Raw genomic sequence first — 20,766 nt, forward strand, 5'->3', positions numbered from 1 at the left:
TTTCCATTAAAGAACAATTAACTTTCCAGCTATTCAGCGAATTCTTTCATATCATCGTATAGCTGTTATCCTTGGAGAAAATAAGATATGTGATATGGAAGTGTTTCTTATAATTTAAGCAAAAAATACTAACTCAGTTTTGTGATAATAAATATCATGGAACATAAACTGTTAAGTAAAAATTTTCACATAAAACCAGATTTGATGTGATTTTAGATTTAAAGACACATTACTTTAGTTAATTAATTGGAATATTTATAAGGGAAAGATGATATAGCTCCTTACCAGTTTATTGTAATACATGTTAGATGTATTGAATGCAAATATAGTAATTCCCCCTAATTTGTGGCTTTATTTTCCACAGTTTCAGTTACCCACAGTACAGTACAATAAGATATTTTGAGAGCAAGAGACAGAAAAGGAGCACATTCACATAACTTTTATTACGGTATCTTGTTATAATTGTTCTATTTTATTATTGTTTTTAATCTCTTACTATGCCTAATTTATTAATTAAACTTTATCATAGGTATATATGGATAGGAAAAAACATAGTATACATAGTGTTTCAGGCATCTGCTGGGGGTCTTGGAATGTATCCCCTGCAGATAAGAGGGGACTACTGTACTATCAGATGAAGGTGCATTCCCTGCTCTTTTATAAATCATGGAACAATCACTTAACTTTTGTCATTTCCATTTCCTTATTTAAAGCTGAAATATACTAAATGACCTGAGAATCCTTCTAACTGTAAAGTTCTGTAACTCTTTAGATTTAGACTTGTGGTTAAAAGTCATTTTTTTCTATCACATACTTTTAATTAATAAAATAATATTAAAAATAGTTTTTGTTATAATATTCCTAAATGTTTCTTCTTCTATTCCTAAAATCAGGTCCTTTTCTAATATCCAGTGGCCTTTGAATTGGTGACACTATATTGCTCATTTGACTTGTGTTCACCTCAAGTAGAGTGACTTTACCTTTGTTTCTCATATAAAAAAAATATAAAAACATTGTTACTCTCCAAGAACTCTAAAGGTGCTAGTCAAGGAATGATAAGCCAGTCATTTTCTTGTGTTCTCTGAGAGCCTGAAGTTTTCAGGTACTTGGTGATTAATTGTGCTTTTGATGAAGGAGTAAATTGATTAATTTGAATAGGTAATTAATTGCTGAGCTTGTACAAAACAGTTGAACTTGTAGTGAGAGGATGATCCTCAAGTAATCTCAGGGTTGTAAGAGATGCATATATCTCATTTTGGTCTCATCTACATTTTGCTCTACATTTATACTGATCCAGGACCTCTAAAAAGAGTGTTGTAGAAATTAAGAACGCTCTGTTCTAATCTGACTCTTTCCCTAGTTTTCTGGTCATGTAAATTGACTTTGTCTTTTGTGGACGGTCTGATATACATATCATAGACAATTGAACTCAATTCTAAGGTTACATTTTCTTCCAGTGAAATAAAGCCAGTAATACTTGTGTTGCAAAGTTATTATGAGCATTAGTGATTATGTCTGCAAAATGTCCAGTGCCTGGCATTTTGTATATGCTTCTATAAATTGAACATTTTATTTCTCTCACTGTTATTATCACCATCATTATCACTGTCATCATCATCTTAATATAATGATCCATGTATTTAAGGTGGGTTTGTCCTTTGTGGATCTTCCCAGTATTTCTGTTTGTTTGAAACAAATTCTTCAAATAACCATAAAAGCTCTCTATGCATCTGAGAGCAAAAATGCTTCATCAGATTTTATAGGCTCTTAACTTTTTACTTTTCTCACCTAAGCCTATCTTCTAACCCTGATTCTTTTGATCTTTCATGTTTTCTTCATGTAGAGGAATTATGGAAGAGTTTACTATCTGGCTGGTCTTGGTATATGGTAGTATTTGCAATTTACCCAAAAGGAATACATTTATTTTGTGCAATCTTTATCTGATTGTCAGTCCTCATTTACTCACATTGGCAAACTTTCTGTATTCTGTTCCTACCTTTTTTCTTTTCCCTGTGATAATTTTATTTAATTTTACTTTTACTTTTTAATTTTTCAGACTTTATTAACCCCTGATAAGGTCAGCTGTGTGAATTCCACATCCATTCTCATTGAATAGTTCATAATTCCATGGAGGTTTGTTATTTTACTCCATGTTTTTGTCTTAAGTCTCTATTCCCTTGATGTACTTGTGACTTTAATCATGTTTAGACTGGTTCATAGAGAAGAGAAGGTTATGACAAGAACAGAAATGGGGAATAAATGATAAAAAAAATTAGCAAAATATTGCTAATCATTGAAACTTGGTAATGTATTCTCGTTATGTTTGTATATGTTTGAGCATTTACATAACAAAAAGTAAAATTAGAAGAAGTTTTTCTGAATAACCACTACCAAAAAAACCTGCGCCCGGGCCCCATCCGAAACCAATTAAATCAGAATTTCTTGCAGTAGGATCCAGGTATCTTTTGTTTTTTTAAGTTCACTATTATTCTGCTGTGTAGCCATGATTGAAAACCTCTGCTTTATGAGATAGACAAAACAGGGGTTATTATTCTTATTGTGTAGAGAGAAACTGAAACTCAGTAAGGCTAAGTGTTTTATTAAAAGGTCACACAATAAAGAATACAGTCATTACATTGTTAGCCTCATATTCTACTATTCATTTTATTAAACTACTCTGCTTCTCTATTGTCCACCTCAAAGGAATGGTTTTGTTGCTAGTTATTGTCACATGATATGTTCTCAACTATGCTATATTGAAGATATCCTAGTCCCTACAACTTTGTTCTACAGCATCCCTAGTTCCTGTTTTTCCTCAAACTGTCAGTAAGTGTTGGGTGCAAGCCATAAAGTTTGCTAAACTGGTTTTATTTGTGAGTGGATGCTCATAATTCAGCCTGCCATTTTCTTTTCTTGACTTGTAAGTAAGAAAGCAAGCAGTATAAGTGCCTCTCAAAAGGAAAAAGATATTGTTATTTTTCTAATACCTTGTGTACTGGGATGGTAAATCTACATGCAAATTAAAGATTTTGGTGATAAATGATAACTCTCATCATCACTCTAATCTCTTCTTAACTTTCCTGGGTATTGTTAATTCATAACATAGTTTGAATTGACTTACCATTATTGATTCCTGTATTCATTAAAATGAAAAGGGAAATCTTGCTGTTGCAAGGGAAATATGGTTATCAGATGCCTTCTTTCTCATAGAATAAAAGCACCTGGTGGGATATAAACTGTGAGAAGGACAGTTAAATTGACATGGTGAAGGTTAATGTTTGCTCGCAACATTGATGTTGAAGGTCCAAATGACTTGTCAGTGTGCTCCTATAATACATGCAGTACATCTTCATTAGGAAGGCATATAGCAATCAGTTTCAGGTTTCCGGACAAGCCTGTGGCCAAGGCCATAATTAACCTTTTGAACTTGGAATTGTAACAGAATGTACTATTGGCTTAGGTTATCAATTATGGTCAGAGTCAATTGATACTCACTCAAAGAAGGCTTATTGGTGATGGCTATTATAATTTAATCATCCTTCCGTTGTGATTAAAAATAAAGGTGACATGGCAAAATATCTCGTTTTTTGCTTTTGGAGAGAGAAATATTTGTAAGCCAGATGCCTTGCCAAACAGTTATATAAGTAGCAATTGATTTTGTTTTTCTGGGGGGGGGGGGGTTGTTTGTTTTTTGGTTTTGGTCTCAAATTTCAGTATTGTTTTAAATTTCTTAAGTATGAAGCAGTAAAACTATACTAAGGGAACTTTTAGAATTACATGATATGTCAAATTGTAGTAGAAAAGACTCATATATAGCATATCAAATACTTTAAACATGAATTTAAAAGATTAAAAATTTCAAGATGAAATCGTGTAGTTAAATTTTTTGTGTGTCTTATATCTCTTGTTATGTACTTCTTGTTCTATCCAGTAGTTCACTCGCATCAAACAATGCTATCAGAAGAATGGCTGACAGAATTTCACTTATATAGGAGAAATTTAATAGAACATGTTAATCCAATAGAACTGAAAGTATTAATTGCCAGTCCAGATGAAGAGAATATTGCTATTTTAATGCATTTCAGGTTATCTGTTAGAGTTTAAAGGTAACTGCTCAAATTAAGAAGCTAGTTGTTTATTAGCTATATTTCTAATTATTCTGTTAACTTTATTAGTTTTGGAAATTTTTAATTAAAATTAAATAATGTTGATGTGTCTTAGGAGTTATTTCTAGAAAAAAGTTGCACTTAGGTTTTATTTATAATTTTTACTCATTATAGTCTGACTATGCATGTTGTTTTGAAATTATTATCTATGAATCCGTTTTCAGATAATTTATTTTTAAACTTATTATGGGCAGAAGGAACATTGTTTATTGCAATATTTTCATAATGAAACATTGAGAACATAAGTGTCTAACACTGAGGCATTGGTTGAGTACATTGTGTACATCAGTTTGAAGAAATATGGCCATTAAAACAATGAAGTCAAATTGCATATTCAGGGGTGAGAGGAGAGTTATTGAAAGGCTGGAAGGAAATATAATAAAATGTAAAAAGTGGTTGCCTTGAGGTGGTAGTGTTATATGCTCTTTTTTCTTATTTATATAAATATATAAATTCTATTATATAAAATATTTATTATAGTATTTATATAAGTTATATTTAAAAATTATTTTTATTATAATGAAAAATTTCCCAAGTATTATTATTTAGAAAAAAATGTTAAAAATTAATTACAGGTCTCTAGAAATAATGTTTTTCTAATCTGTTTATTATTAGCCTAACAGTGTGTGTAAGGGCTGACTGCCTGGTTCAGATTCCAATTGTGTTATTCCTAGCTGTGTGACTTTGGACAAATGTTTATATCTCTTTATGCTTCAGTTGCCTCATCTGTAAAATGGAGGTAATAAAGGTCCTATCTTGTAGGGTTGATATAAAGATTAAATTAGTTAATATATGTGGTGTTAAAATAAGTAAACACATAATCACGGAATGCCATGAATGCTGTAATCTTGCCCTCTCTTCTGGGTATAGCTCTTCTAGTGCTGTAGCACAGCACATAGCCTATTGCTTTATTCCTTGCTGTGCACTAGACCTGTAGCTTTCATATCTCTCTTCTTTTTCTATATATCCATCATGGGCTCTGTAAAAAGGCAAAAAACTTTTTCCTCTACCCCTCTTAGGGCTGCTGCCATATAAATTGGACTACCAAAAGACAGATTAAACAGGAGAAAAGCATACAAATTTTACTTATAATTTTTATGTGTACATTGGAGTCTTGACAAGAAAAATGAAGGCCCAAAGAAGCAGTTAAGGCCAAAAGATTATATAATAGGTTGGACATAGAACAGTAAATTGCAAAAACATGATAAGACAAACATGTTTGGACTAAGGGCAGTTAATTATGGAAGAGTGAATAGGAAGGTAAGGGTTAGTTTTAAAAGTTTTGTTTGTAGATTTCTCTCTGTCTAGACTCCCCTCTCTCTGGTGTTAAGAATGTCTTCTTTGTTACTGTTACAGGGAGGGTACCTTTCACATGGGAGTTTGCTCTCCTGCTTTCAGGAAGAAAAAGGAAGATCAGAATGCTCCTCTTGCATCTGCTGTTTTTTAAGTGCCTTTAATTCAAAATAATCCTTATGCCAAAGTAGCATATTTTGGGGTAGCATATTCTGGTACCCAACAGCTCTTTCAAACTCAGTCATTTCTAGGATTAACCATTCACCTTCTCCTCCTCCTGCTAAGTGAATGTCATTCTTACCTCAGTCACAGGATGGAAGATGTGGAAATCATCTGGACTCTTCTTCTATCTTCCTAAGTTCTCTAAAACTGCTTTTTTCTTTCCCTTCTGCCACAATTCAGACCATCTTTATTTCTCATCTACCTCTTAATGGGTCCCCTTAATCTTAGTCTTGGCTTCTCCCTCCCCAAATATCCTAGATGGAGCTGCTAGGGCAGTGTTTCTGAAGTGTCAGTCACTCCCCCAAGCCTTCAAGGTGAAATTCAGACCTCTAAGACCTTACCTGAGAGCAAAGTCCCTGGGCTATGTTCATTCTACCTCATACTGGCTTCTCAATTATTTGCAAATTTTCGAACATGCTGTTATCCTTTACTACTTCTGGGCCCTCAAACGTGCTCTTTCTTCTCTCTGGAATGCTGTCCAACTTTCTGTGATTCCTCTCTGCATTAGGTATTCCTCCAAATTGGCTTAGCATGTGATACAAAGCAATCAAAGAATTTATCATACTCTGTGGTTAATTGTTTCCTTGTTTCTGGTCTCCTTTAGGTTATGAGCCCCTTGTACTTAGGGACTATGTCTTATTCTTCTCTGTGCATCTAGTGCCTAGAAAAATGGGATACCCAGTAAATAATGAAAGAGTAAACTTGATGGAAAAATAGCAGGTTACTGGTGATAGATAATGTGTTTTTATAAAATAATATCTATTACTGGCTATTCTTCTGTTTTTATTATACATAGCAGAGTCACCTTGTCCGTACGGTCATAACTATTGTTATTCTCCTAATAACTCCTTCTCACCTCTTTGTTCATAATTGTGAGCCATAGTAGATACACTGAGTAAGAAAAGTTAGTAATGTAATACTTGTCAAGCAGGGATTATGGTAGTCCTCAAATGATCACTCTTCTCTATTAAAATTAAGTCAAAAACATGTCTCATATTGCTGCTCATTTACCAGATCTGTCATTCTTTGTTTTCTTTTTCATGAATCTGGTGACAGTATATAAACCTCCTTCTAAAGTGTTGGTGTAACCAGAATAGTTAGCTCTCCTTGGTGATGGCAACATCTTTGCTACTTAACATTCTTTGTCTCCGTGATGCAATTTCACTTTCTTTTAAGTATCTACCTTTTTTGGATTAGATACAATATGCTGTCTTCATCCTGTAGATGTTTATTGAAGATATATAATTTGCAAGGAATTAGACAAAACTCTGGAAAAAATTCTATAGACATTGCAAGAAACAATGTAAAGTAGGAAAAATTCAGGCACTTCGTGGCTTTGACAAGAGTTAGCTCTATGCCCACAGCAAAGGTATATAACTTGCTTGAGCCTTAGTTTCCCCCTTGTAAGTTGGGGATAAAAATCCCTACTTCTCAAACTTGTGCCTGGCATAGAGTAGATATTTAATAAAAGCTGGTTTCCGTTCTTACTTCCTGCTTCCTTATATGGCATATGTACAGCATAATTCTAATAAAGGAGCCCAACCCCACTGCAGGTTTTAAATAGATCTGAAGATGTATCACTAAACAATCATTCTCCTCACTTAAATAGTCACTTACCACATCTCTGCCCTATATGTGGATTGCATATCTTTTCCTTGGCTACTGAACTACCAATGGTTAATTTGTTTAGATTTGAGCATTCTTGGTGGTCAGTGCCCATGCTAATGCTATTTGGAAATAGAAATTATGTTACTGTTGGGGTATGAATGCAGTCATTGTATGTATGCAGCCATTTATCCATTCACTCATTCACAAAAATTTGAGCACCTCCTATGTTTCAGACATGTTCCAGATTTTACTAGACATTAGCAGCACATTGGGTAAAATGGCTGAACCCAGAAAATTTTAAAATGGAGAGATGCCCGTAACTCTTTTAAAGTAATAGATGTTTTAATCTTAGCTATTAATATAATTATTATTCAAAAATCATCAATATACTAGGCTAAGCTCTTAAAATAGATTATCTCATTTAATTTATATAGCAGTTCTTCCAAGGTAGGTGCTATGCTTAACCCTCATTTTACAGATGAGGATATTTAGTCCTAGAGAACTTAAGTGATATGCCCAAATTCATATAACTAATCAAAGAAGGAGCCAGGGTTCAGACCCAGGCACTCTGAATCTAGAACCTGTGGTTTTAACCTCTGTGCTAACAGGTCTCAACGTGAGTTCCAGGGACTTCTTGGAGATTCATTCACAAGACACTTTCAGGGCGCCAGTGAGGTCAAAACTATTGTCAAAATAATGCTAGGATAATATTTACTCTTTTCACTCTCATATTTTCATGCATGTACAATGGAATTTTTTACAGGCTGTATGCCATGTGATATCACAACAGATTGAATGCAGAAACAGTTATAAAAATCCAGCTGCTTCTGCTTTTATTATGCCAGATATGAGATTTATAAAATTGTAAAGCAGCACCACTCTTAATAAATTTTTTGTTTTAGAAAATATAGCTTTTTAATAAAAATAAGTTATTTATATGGACATGAAATAATACATTATCTTTAAATAAATTAATGTTCTTAATTTCTCAGTTTTGATTCTAATATGGTAAATATCGATAGATATATCCTACATAAACAAAAGCCTCTTGGGTTCCTCAGTAATTTTGTAAAGTGTTAAAGGGTCCCTGGACCGAAAAGTTTGAAAACTGCTACTCTACACTGTTAACCTCATATTTTAGAACCTTTCTTTTGGTATACATTTTGGGTCTTTTAAGTTGACCTCTCAATTTCAGAGAATCTGGCCAAGTTATCAAAATTGTCAGCAGTAATACTTCAGACATTTGTATATTCTTTGACACTGTTTGCCTGATCCAAGAGCTTATAGTACAAAATACCAGATACCATGATTCTGGTGTACTTGAGTAAGATTTCTGAAGTTTTTCTTTATGAAATACATAGAATGATATATTATAATTAAAGTGGGTTGTGAAAGAATGTTTGTGTTTTAGTGTAAGATTGATATGGCAACTAGTATATCACCACCTCAAGAAGTTCATCCACCCACAAAAAATAAATATTGTTTTCTTTCTTATATAATGGAACAGCTGAATTTTTTTAATAGGATTTTATCTACTGTGTATTTTCCAGCATTTTAGAAGCATAGTACAGTATAGATACACTAGATGGTTTCTAAAAGAACTGTTTATTTCTTTCATTTAACAAACATTTATTTAAGTATATGCCAGACCTTGTGTTTAAGTAGTAGGTAGATAGACCAGATGTCATCTTGGTTCTTGAGAATCTTATTTTAGATAGGGTGAGATAGAAAGAAAAATATTTTTGGCAAACCAATGTAAAACTTTTCAAAAATAGCATCTTTTTATTCTTGATGAATGATTATCATTTATGTGAATATGAGGTATAGCCTATTTTATGAGTGTAATTTAATTAGTTATTAAATCTTACTCCAACTATGAAATGGAAATTATTGAGATTTAATAAAATGCTAAAGTATTTTTTAAAACAATGACTACATGTTCTTTATCTAATTTCCCTCAGGATAAAATGAGATTATTATTGTCTACCTTATTTATATAGTGGACCCAGGTGTATGTTCTCTCTAAGCCAAAGTTGACTACCCAATTGAATTTGTACATGTGATCCTCAAAAGGGAATTATATCCTAAATTCCCCAAGAAGGTTGGGGAATATGTAGGGGTAGATTTTAAATATCCAGACTTCTTATCCACATATTACAATGAATATATGCCCTATTTAAGCTGGAAGAAGTGGTCTCAGTTTTAATTTTTGCAGCTAGAAGTTCTTTATAGGCCTGCCTTACATATTTAGTGCTCAATCTTACAGTATTCCAGCAAGCATTACTAATATTCATGGGCAAAGGGACTTGGGACTCTTGTATGGTGAACAACATTAGCCTGGAATTCACAGATGACAGTTTGACCAGGAACAAAGTTTAAAAATCTCTTAAAACCTGCTAGTAAAAGTTTTACTATACTACAAAAAAATTTATTCTAATGAAGTATGAGCTAGTAGGACCTAAGACTTGCTAACATCTTTTGAGATACATATGTAAAGCTAATCTAGAATAATATCTGAATTTCAGCTAGCCTAACTGTTCAGGTTATAATTATAGGGCCCAGTAAAAATGGACACAAATGAAGAGGTACATTTTAATGAAAATGTGGCCTTGATATGAATTTTTAAATGTAATGTGGACTAATAGTTTTACTAACTTCTTACAGAGAGAATTAAAGATGAGTAAACTTAATATTTCTTGGCTTGTTACCATTTGTTACAGGAGGAGGGAGATATAGTTAGGAAAGTATTCAATATCATATTGCTAATTTGTAGAAAATAGAAAGTTTTTTTTCTATAACACTAGCTATTACCGAAAGAACGGAATAAAATCTTGACTGGTGAAGATAATATAATTTTTCTCTGGAAAAAGGGCAAGTTTCCCTCCCCCCTTTTTCTACTAGGAGGGACTTAAAGACACTCTGGGGTGTTTTGAGAACTTTATGTTTATCAAAATAGTGATGGAGCGTGGGAGGAGAGGAAAGTATGGCAACCATGAGAATTAAAAGGTTGATAAATTGGTGTAATGACCAGAATGGATTCCAGTCCTGAACACTGTGTAAGTAGCTCATGAATTTCAAGAAAAAGTTTGAAAGTGAATTGCAGTGATAAAGACTGTGCCCTCTAAACTCATACATAACAGCGAGTATTATATTTGCTTATTTATTCTTTCAACAGGTATTTATTATTTATGAAGAATACCAAAATAAATTAATTAACCCTGACCCTGCCCTCCAAGAATTTATAATCTAGTTGAAGAGATGAGATTTCTACTTTAGTGGGTGAATTTAAGGACAGGTATCCTGTCTCACCCTGTCTCTATTCTTCTCTCTCCTTCTCTAGCACAGAGCCTGCCCTGTGTCTTAGAGGTCTTTTAAATCATTAACCTCTTGGTGAAGTGGAAAGAGGGAGGAATGGATAGAGAAACATAAAGCTGCAAGCCTAGCAGTCCTTGTTTCTGAAATCAATCAAAACCGGAAGCAGTTTTATCAATCTCACCTCAGTTTACAGTGTAGGTCAGTAGGAATCACTTCATAATCTATTGCCATGTATTTGTTGCAGAGACGAAAATATACAACATTCATGACTCAAATGGTATTTCCGATAGCTAGGTCATAGTTAAGGAAAGCTATGTAGACTTTTAATTTAGAAGACAGTTTGTCTTCCTTCTAACTCATCCCAAGTCCTAACCCATCCTTGCATCTCAATCATTTGCTGCAATCTAGCACTGCTGTTGAGCCCAGAGCGCCATCTAGGGGCCAGGGAAGATGATGGAGGGCACTATTTCTGTGCCTAGGCATTCCCTGGAAGTTTGCAGCTTCAGGTCTTTCAGAACTCTTCTCTCCATTTACAAATCATGTCTCATGGTACTGAGTTAGCCACCAGAGCTACCAATTCCAAGTAAGATCAATTCTGTAAAATTGTTTCATAGAAACAAATTACTATGAGAATTATAGAGAATTTTCTCTCCATGGCAGTCTAAGAAAGCAAGCGACAGAAGATGGTATTATACTGTGCCATGTGTAGTACCATACAGGCTTTGTCCTGAACTTACTTGGGTTCAAGTACACCTTCTGGGCTTGTGAGGTTTTTCTATTATGATGTGCAAACTTCTCAGAACGTAGTAAGCCCCCAGAAGTGAGTTGTATTATTATGTTTCAGAATCATGTAGGTAGAATTAGATGGAATCAGAAAAAAGTCAAAATTCTACAAAGATAATGACACTAATTTGTGAAACATAAGGAAAGAAAATGAGCATTAAGCAAACCTATTTGGTGTCAGGGCTTTACCTTTTTATTTTAAAAAGTCTTATTTTATAAAAGTCTAATTATTTTATTATGGTCTGTAATACATATGTAAATCAGGAAAAGACAAATTCACATTAAGTGTTCTCATTACAACATGGTAGAACGATGTCATTGTCAAAGTAAAACTCTCAAGCTTCAACCCTTAACTAAATTGTACTTTGCATAAGAGCATTAAAACCACCCACCAAAACACAAGAAGCCAGTAAGAAACACTATTTCCTTCTTGGAATAAGCACAAGAGAAACTGCAAACAGATTATAAGAAAATGTCATTCATCATTTTCATTTGCTATGAAAATTGTGTTTTTCTTCTGAATATATCATATTTTCTTCTTTTTTCTTCAATTTTAAAAATATGCTCAATCATAATACTTTAAAAATACTATTTTGTTTAGGAACACCATTGTGTATTTCTTAAACATGTATCATGTGCCTTTTAGTAAAAACCACTTTGAGAATAAAGATACATCATCACAGCAACTGTTACTTTTACACAATTATATTACAAGTTACCTTGTGAAAATGAAAAGCTAGTTTCACTTCTCCCTGTTTCTTTTGGTGAATGGAAATTAGCAGTTTGATACGGTTTTATACTGAAAGCATAGTATACATGTTTTCATTCGTTTTTTTTTTTTTTTTTTGTATATTCATAGACTTTTGTCTCTAAAATTCTTTTGCTAACTCTATCAGTGAAAGAGCATGAACTTTTTCAGTTATGCAGACTTGGGTTCAAACATGTTTTTGTCACTTAATAGTAGCCTTTGGGCAAACTCTTAGATCTTCAGCTTTCTTGTCCTTAAAGTTAGAAGAGTAATACTTAAAATACTTAACTCACAATTCTGTTGTAAGGACTAAAGGAGATTACATACAATAAGCTCTCAAAAATATTAGCTCTGTTTCCCAATAATATATAAAACTTCCCTCAAAAATATTAAGGTTATATCTTAAAGGGTCCTAGGCATTGAAAGTGGTTCTAACTTGTATCTGCTACTATTGTTTTTCAGATCCAGGAATAGCTTCCAAATAATGATATTCCTTTAAATGGAATAATGTTAACTTATCTAGCTTACTGCTACTGTATTGCGCATCTTGGGAAAATATGCTGTTTTTGCAGTCTGTTCATTTAAATGGTTTATGAATTAAAAGCAGAGGCCTATCATGTTCTCAGATCCAGTAGTTCATTATTGCAAAATAAAGTAATCATTTATTAGGCAAGGATTGGCTACAATGCCTGCAAGAGTAAACAGACCCACTCATAAGAATAAGTGTTGCCTTCAATTTTGTACTGAAGTATGCTGAAAAACATGTATACTATAACTGTGATAATGAGCAGTACAGTAGAGAGAGGTGATTTATGATACCTGTTTCTGACAGCTATAGTGCAGAGATTCCCAGGGTATCTGATCACGGCATTAGCATGCTGACAGCTCAGCATTTAGAACATTATGGTAATTTATCCTGCCTATGCTGTCACCTGCACTGTCAGAGTTTCTTTTTAATGATGGTATAACTATTTTGTTTGTTTGTACTGCATTCTTTTCATTTAGCTAATGCTTTCTCATTAGATTGAACCTAGTAAATGAGAGTAATTAAGTGCTTCCTATAGCTCAGATGCAATGATTAAGTTGCAGAGCTGCTACTGATTGTGTTTTGTCATTTATCTCTATTAATCTGAGAATAATCCAGATGATAAACACATGTGATTTTTTGCTAATGTTTAATAGATGAAATTTATAGTTTCTCAATAGAGACAAGCAATAGGTGTGTAGGCATATAAGTAGTAAGTTGTTACATGTGAACCTGCTTTAAATAAACATGCAAGTTACAACTACTATTAGTTAAAAGGGAAAGATACTTTTAGTTGTCATACTGAATTTCCTCTTTCCTGAAATTTCCTTCTTTACACACCCCTCCCAACCTTCTGCTCCCAAAGAAACGAAGGAAGGGGGGAGGGAGGGGAGGGAAGAAAGGGAGAGAAGTAGGGAAGGAAGGAAGAAAGGAAGGAAGGAAGGAAGGTAGGTAGGTTGGTTTAAATCCTTGTTATGGAGCAAGTAGTTTCTCTGACTTTTTTATCTTTGAATCATCTTCAGGGGCAAGACTGAAGTTTGTTTTAATATAGTATATTTGAAGTTCTTTCAATCATCCGATTCTGGCAGTTTTTCAACTCTTCTCATGTGCTCTGATTTTCTAAATTGTAATAATTTATAATGATTCTAGGAGAAAATATGTTCCAACTAAATTGTTTATTAAATAACTGATGGGATAAATCAGGTTTTTTCTTTTAGTAAGTTAAGATAAAATGTAGAAATAATGTATAAATAATGTTACATATTTATTTTTTGAAAAATAATAGTTACACATATTTTTGTTTCCTTATGTCTGACATTATTTACTGTAAGTAAATATATAGTTTTCAGAACTCTGATGTGAATATTATAGTTAATTAATAGGTAACTAGTTTTTTAAAGTTTCTATATATAAGCCAAGCCAATTGATACATTTTATTTGCAATTAGAGGCAGTATATGCTAAGTTCATGCATTTTAACTAATCATTATGTAAAGATTTATTCCTAACTACAATATTAACAGAATTATAGATACAACAAACTTTCAAATGTACTAAGAGAAAATAGAGGATTGTTTTTAGGAAATTATATTTTTGTGACACTATTTTTTTATGAAGTCTTAAAAAGATTATAGAATTGTCCAGTCTGTGAGTATCTGTGTGCGTAGGCTATTTGGAATTTTCAGTTCATATACAGGTAGTAGGGAAATTGATGGACACCTAGTTTTTGAATCTAATTGTTTCAGTCTATGACCAGGAGTCTGATGAGTATGATGCATCAAACGTTGGAGTGAGAACATTAACAGTTCTTATTTTGAAAAAGAGTGTTATGTACTTGAGCTTTTAGCTTGTGTCTGTGCATAGTAGTGCAGTGGGAACTGCTTTGATATTTAATTTTTAAAAAGGGCTTTGCAGCATCTGCACATGTAATGCCTTTATTTGCACATGTGGGTCATTTGCAGATTCTGTTCTGTGAACAGACAGTATCACCTAAAATTAAATGTTTGAAACATTGTTGTTAAGTCTACCTCAGTTAATTTTAATGAAATATTAGTTTCTGGAAATGAAGACATATTGCATAAATTCTAAAATGGAATTTATTTTTAATGGTTATTCATGTATTCCTTGGATTTTTTTCTAAAAAAATAGATTATTTTTAAAAGGCAGATTTAGACTAAACTGTAAATTGTTCTTCCCCTTTTAGATGTGTTAATGTCTTTCATTTATACACTAACTGGAAATTGAGACTATCATAAATATTGTGGGGTTGTTAAGTTCTCTAGCAGTCTGTTCAAATTGTTTTTCCTGCAATTTTAGAAGATGTAATATTTAGCCTAATAAAGATTGTCAACTTTCTTAGGGATCAGATTTTCAATCCTATACTTAAGGATAGATTTGAAGAAATTTTTGGTTGAAATAATCAGAATACATATGAAGCGATGATTTATAAATGGTCGCAGAACAGAAGAACCTTTGTTTTTGAAATTCTGAGAAATGTCTCTGATAGGCATTGTCAATTTAAAGGACCAAAAGCAGAAAGCTCCAAATTCTAACTCACACATCGTTCCCTAGTAGTTATTTTATCAGATAAATCTTTCTCTTTCTTTTGCACACTGAGATATTAGGATGAGTAATGTTGAGTGTTAGACCAATGTAATGCTCTTTGAATATTAAGTTACAAGATAAGAAGCCCCAAAAAGAGTAAGTTTAAAAAGTCATGATAGATTTCCTATCATTGTGTACTGATTTTTTTTAAAAAGCCAAAATTAGATGATACTTTAGGATGGAATGTTTACTAATCTGGAAGATATTTCTTTTTCAGTATTTTGAAAGATGGTTTTGATAAACTGGAGCATTTTGGTACCAAGCCTATTAGTATATTTTCAGTATTGAATATCTATTTGCTGTTTCTGTATTCCTGCATAGTCAGTTCATAAATGCCTTTTCTTAAGGTAGTGATTTTAAAAATTATAATTCTTTTTTTTTTTTTTTTTTTTTTGTCTTTTTCGTGACCGGCACTCAGCCAGTGAGCGCACCGGCCATTCCCACATAGGATCCGAACCCGCAGCGGGAGCGTCGCTGTGCCCCCAGCGCCGCACTCTCCTGAGTGCGCCACGGGCTCGGCCCCAAAATTATAATTCTTAATTACCCCTACATGTACCACTATTTGAGTTGTTAGCATTGAAATCACAAGTATTCCTTTGTCTTTGGCCAAAAAATAATTATAAAAATGGGGTAAAGAGAAAAATCTTTTTTTCTTCTTGTTGGTCAGTTCTATAGAAGTAATTTAAAATACCGTATATTGAATTCTTTGATCATTTCTCCTGGGTGGATTGGGAAAGAAGTCAAAGCTGAGGCAATTGCTTCTGGGCTCTCTTTCTGTGTGCCTGGTAAATGAAACACAAGAAACCTCACCAAACTACATGACTAATGGCAACCTCCAGTGCCGCCTGCAATCAAAGATTAATTTGCTTTATCAAGTTTAAAGAATACTGGGTGATAAATCATGTCAAAAGGAAATAATCAGTCAAAAGCTGATATTCTTTTCTACATGTGAGGACAGGTGCTATGAGGCATGCACTTGCCATATACAGTTAATTTTGTTTTTATGCAGTTATGTTCATCTTAATTTCTATTTAGTTGATTTTTGAATCGAATAATTTCTGTCATTTCAGTCAACTAGCAACCCAACTGAAAGGCTGCAATATTGTAGATCCAAAGTAACATTTTTTCCCCTATAATTTGTACAAGGGGTCTTCCAAAAGTTAATGGAAAGGTTCATATTATCTTTCAATTCCACTTTTCCACAAACTTTTTTTTTTTCTTTTTTGACCGGTAACGGGATCGCAACCCTTGGCTTGGTGTTGTCTGTACCACGCTCAGCCAGTGAGCGTACTGGCCATCCCTGTATTGGATCCAAACCTGTGGCCTCGGCGCTATCAGCACTGCACTCTCCTGAGTGAGCCACAGAGCTGGCCCTTCCACAGACTTTTTGAAGTACCCCACATAAATGTATTCTTACATGAATATTATTAACAAATGTTTATTTTTTTCAAACAAGAGTTAGGTAATGCCAAATGGTAAGTGAAATTATTTTCTCCATGTCTATGTCTACATGTCCAAGAATATTAACTGGATGTTTGCATGTGTAATAGATGTCTGTGTGTAACATATCTGCATATTTCTATAAAGTCTTCATTTTATTCAAATCTTCCTACTTTTTTTTTTTTTTTTCTTTTTTTAAAGAGAGAGAGAGCTGGAGTCTCTAATTCTATCTTCTGGGTTAATAATGCAAGGTTCATCTTAGGTAAGATTGTATTATAAAAAGGTGGTTTTCGGTAGTAGTGCATTAAGCTCCAAAGAGACGGCACTGGGGCAAATGAGAGCTAGATGGGCACTGGGCAACTCTGTGCCTCACTGAGGAAAAATAACTAAACACGGACAAAGGAGATCCTAAGAAGCTGAGAGGCAAAATGTCATCATATGTATTCTTTGCACAAACTTGTCTGGAGGAGCACAAGAAGAAGCACCCACATACTTCAGTCAACTCCCCAGAGTTTTCTAAGAAGTGCTCAGAGAGGTGGAAGACCATGTCTGCTAAAGAGAAAGGAAAACTTGAAGACATGACAAAGGTGAACAAGCCCATTATGAAAGAGAAATGAAAACCTATATCCCTCCTAAAGGGGAAACAAAAAAGTTCAAGGATCCCAATGAACCCAAGAGGCCTCCTTCAGTGTTTTTCTTGTTCTGTTTTGAGTATCGCCCAAATATCAAAGGAGAACATTCCAGCCTATCCATTGGCGATGTTGCAAAGAAACAGGAAGAGATGTGGAACTGCACTGCTGCAGATGATAAGCAATCTTATGGAAAGAAGGCTGCTAAGCTGAAGGAAAAATATGAAAAGGATACTGCTGCATACTGAGCTAAAGGAAAGCCTGATGCAGCAAAAAAGGGAGCTGTCAAGGCTGAAAAAGCAAGAAAAAGAAGAAAGAGGAGGATGAAGAGGATGAGGAGGAAGACGAAGAAGATGAAGAGGAAGAGAGATGATGATGATGAATAAGTTGGTTCCAGCGCAGGTTTTTTTCTTGTCTATAAAGCTTTTAACCCCCCTGTACACAACTCCTTTTAAAGAAAATAATTGAAATGTAAGGCTATGTAATATTTGTTTTTAAACTGTACAGTGTCTTTTTTTGGATAGTTAACACACTACTGGGTATGTCTTTAGATAGCCCTGTCCTGGTGGTATTTTTAATAGCCACTAACCTTGCCTGGTATAGTATGGGGATTGTAAAGTGGCATGGAAATTTAAAGCAGATTCTGGTTGGCGCACAGCACAAATTAGTTACATATGGGGATGGTAGTTTTTTCATCTTCATTTGTCTGTGATGCAGCTTATACGAAATGGTTGTTCTGTTAACTGAATACCACTCTGTAATTGCAAAAAAAAAAAAAGTTGCAGCTGTTTTGTTGACATTCTGAATGCTTCTAAGTAAATACAATTTTTTATATTAGTATTGTTGTCCTTTTCATAGGTCTGACATTTTTCTTGAGGGGAAGCTAGTCTTTTGCTTTTGCCCATTTGGGTTACATGAATTATTACAGTGTTTATCTTTTCATATAGTTAGCTGACAAAAAGCTTTTGTTTACACACCCAGCGTATCATGACGGGGGTAATAAAAGTTAAATTGAGGCCATGTTCATTCATAACTGAAACTCTAAAATCTTGATCAGTTGATAACAAATTTCATATAGCCTACTTACATTTACGAAGTGAATAGTAACCAGTGTATTCACAATATGGAATTATTAGAATCAAATATTTTGAAAGTCTGTCCTTGAAGGACTAATAGAAAAGTATGTTCTAATCTTTACATGAGGACTCTATATTCTTTAACTCCCATTACCATGTAATGGCAGTTATATTTTGCAGTTCCCACATTAAAGAAGAGCTTAGAAAGTATCCCCAAAAGCATGAGCTTAAAATAAAGACTGCCATATTAAATTTTTTGTTGCTGTTAGTCACAGTAAAGGCTATGAAAGTGCTGGCTGTAAATCTCTTTTCCCATTTATCTAAATATGGACTCTTCAGGAAATTTGAGACCCTCCATTAAATGTATTTTTAATTATTGGGGCCAACTTTTAAAATAGGGTATATTTCCCTACATTGTGGTTTGCCCTTTATAAATCAAATAGACATGAGAAAAGAAGACACTTAAACTTTGCATCTCAGTAAATTATCCAACTTATTTGAATCTAATTTTTCTTTGTAAAACTCTAACTCATTCATTAGAGTCATATTTATCTACTTAGCAGTTTAGGGAACAGTTTGGCAATTTTGTGGTTTTTGAGATTATCATTCTCTTAAAGCACCAGTGTTTTAAAATAGTGTTCTTGTAATTTTACACGCTTTTGTCATAGAGAGCTGTTTTGTTATATAATTTTGACTTGGATTCTTTCCATTTGCATTTATGTAATTTCAGGAGGAATACTGAACATCTGAATCCTGGATGATACTAATAAACTAATAATTGCAGAGGTTTTAAAAAAAGAAAAAGAAAAAAAGGTGGTTTTCCCAGCACTTTCAGCAGAAAACGTATTTTGAACAGTATCCAAAACCAGTCTTACATGTTTTCAGAGACTATACTGTCAGGACTCTTTTTAAAGTGAGACTCAGAATATCATTGTAGGAGCTTCTAATTTCTAGTTAAAGTCATGTGAACTAGACCCTCTTCAAATGTTTTTGATATATGTAGATATATATTACTTCCTAGCGTAGGTGTTTTCTAGCTCGCTCTGACTTCAGTGGCTAATTCGAAATTTAGAGATTACTTATTTTTCATTTGATGTACAGAATTTGATAAAAATTTATCATAGACTCAAAACTTGGAGCTGTGAAGTTATATAGCTTGAACAGTTGCGGGAAATCTTGTCCCTAAACTGACTCTTCATTTTCTTTTTCTTCATAGTTCCTCCCAGTCTTTCTATCTAGCTCTTGCCCCTTTTTCACTCCAGTAAATTGCTGGTAGTACAGGAGGGCTTGTGGCTGGCTTTTTGTTTTCCTTTTCCTCTGCTTCTGATTCTTGGGAATTATTTTTAAATATTTATAAAGTTACATTATTGACATCAGTAGCATCTTAAAGAGAATATCTTGTCAGATTGGCTGGGTTTTGAGACTTCTTTTTGAATGAATAGGAATTTAACTTGTCTATCTCCTTACATGTTTTTTTTTCTTTTTTTTCCACATGAAAGTATTTATTGTGGTTTATTTCATTTCTGAAATGAGACAATGGGACAAGTTGATGAAGTTCTTTTCAATTTGAAAGACTTGTAACCTCAGATGTACCTATTTTGATAGTAACTGAGTCACCATTGCTCATAAATAGTTTGAATAATAGCAGTTTATCCTAGTGAATTGCTGTAGTATGGACTGTATAGTTGAGTAAAAATAGCTTTAGATTTGAAGACTGAACACTTCCATCTAAGCCTAACTCCAACATTTGTATAAAACTTGATAACTATGCTTCATGGGTGCTGTTGAAAGTATCGTCCCATTTTATTTCTTAGTGGTACCTGTATGAAGCCACATAAGAGAAATTTCTTAATTTAGTACTACGATAAGCTTCTATTTGCTTAGGAAAAGCCTATGTATATATAATACAGTTATGTATACTGTATTCTCCTAATAGATAAACTATAAAATAATCTTTCCACTTTGGCATCTAAAAAAATTTAATTTGGAAATTTGGTACCAACTTATGACTCAATTATACAATTGTGTGTAACCTTTATAAGCTACTCCCATGAATTTTAATCATTCTCTTCCTCCCCCTCTTATTCAGCTTCATATTATACCTGATTCTCATGTTTTATTTTAATTCATCTTTTACTTTTTTAATGTTTGGGTTTCCTATATGTCACCCCAAATACTATATATAATGAGTCACTGTGTGAATAAGTAGAATTGCCCTGACTCTATCACTAAATATTCAGTCAGGTCCTTTCTTTTAGAGCTTTGGTTTTCTCATTTGTGAAATAGAGAGTGAACTATATTGCTTCTGAGACCTTTTTGAGTCAAATTCTAGGATTTAGAATAGAGAGGACTTCTGG

General features: G+C 33.5%; 1 protein-coding gene and 1 pseudogene across 1 annotated transcript in view; both read left to right on the top strand.

The window, feature by feature from the left end:
- The window catches only part of LOC134369486 (high mobility group protein B1-like), a 71,703-nt pseudogene extending 53,984 nt beyond the window's left edge, over positions 1–17,719 (top strand).
- The window catches only part of RANBP17 (RAN binding protein 17), a 358,620-nt gene that overhangs the window by 180,446 nt on the left and 157,408 nt on the right, over positions 1–20,766 (top strand). The gene's annotated exons all lie outside the window — the stretch shown is intronic.

Source organism: Cynocephalus volans, chromosome 2, assembly GCF_027409185.1.
Source record: "Cynocephalus volans isolate mCynVol1 chromosome 2, mCynVol1.pri, whole genome shotgun sequence".
Classification (NCBI taxonomy): Eukaryota; Metazoa; Chordata; class Mammalia; order Dermoptera; family Cynocephalidae; genus Cynocephalus; species Cynocephalus volans.